Genomic DNA, 1243 nt, shown 5'->3' with positions numbered 1-1243 from the left:
TGAGTTAGCAACGAATGGCGGCAGTTCCAGACCCTTGCACGTTAGCAACGCTTATTTTAAGCTCCTCACAATTCAATTGCAGATCCTAATGTATGTCGCAGAAGCCTGGACCATGACAGCCACTAAAGAACGGCTCCTGGATGCCTTTGACCAACTAGCCACCAGTCTTACGCCTAAACAAATCAGCCCGATAAGTCGTGTTAATAGCCCTTCCTAAGGGCACAAGATCGGTGGCATATCAACTAATTTGAACCCAGAACCTCTGGGTTATGTAACACACACAATAGCTTCACACATAGATTCTTCATTGACCAAAAACAACCCCTACTGCTAAAACAGCTTTTGTCCCAATGGGCTTTCGTAGGTCCAAGTAGCCTGACGTGACAGCCAGCCCAGGTAGACAGCCCAGGTAGACAGCCCTGGTAGACAGCCCAGCCTTTTCCGTAAACCCGTTCCTTTCTATGCATTTTTGCAGTGGATGTCACTTTAAGACAGAAGGAAAATGTCCAGACTTTCCATGATGTACAAAATGACCAATAAACTGGTGGACGTACCAACTGATAAGTATCTAATACCAGCTCAAAAAAGAACAAGAAACAGTCATGCCTTCAAGTACCAACCTAGGATTGATGTGTTCAAAAATTCGTACTTTCCCAGAACTATCGTAGAGTGGAATTTGTTATCACCAAGTACAGTAGGGGCATCTTCTCTGGATAGTTTTAAAGAACGGTTGCCAATAGATGTGCAAAAGTTAGGGGTAACGAGTCGTTCGGTGTAATATAACCAGCTGCTCTCTACCGTTCTCGGTTTTCTTCTTTTCTTAGTGTTTTGCTTAGTGTCATGTCTGTCCATTTTCTAATCCTCCCATCTTTTCCGTGGCATGCCCATCTTTTTTCCTCTGTTCCTTACATAGTACTTTTAGCTAGGCTTCATTGGAACATTTGCATCCGCGGCCCGGGCAGTTTCGTGCCAGGGTTGGACTCGTCAGTCATGCTGGGACCCACAAGAGTGACTAAAAGTCAAGGTCTTCATCGAGCCCAGATAGACGAACAACATCCACTTTCGGTTAGACCGTGACATGTCGCTCTACCACTTTTAGGTTTCCTGTTGTTGGGGCCGTACGACGAAAATACGAAGGTGGGGGCCCAAAAAGCCCAGCCTGGATAAGGTTAAGAACGGAGAAGTCTACAGATGTGGATCCGGCGCCTGTATCCGCTTGTATCTGCTACAAATACAGAAATAA

The sequence above is a fragment of the Branchiostoma floridae genome, chromosome 14, assembly GCF_000003815.2.
Source record: "Branchiostoma floridae strain S238N-H82 chromosome 14, Bfl_VNyyK, whole genome shotgun sequence".
Classification (NCBI taxonomy): Eukaryota; Metazoa; Chordata; class Leptocardii; order Amphioxiformes; family Branchiostomatidae; genus Branchiostoma; species Branchiostoma floridae.
Note: the sequence above shows the minus strand (reverse complement) of the source record.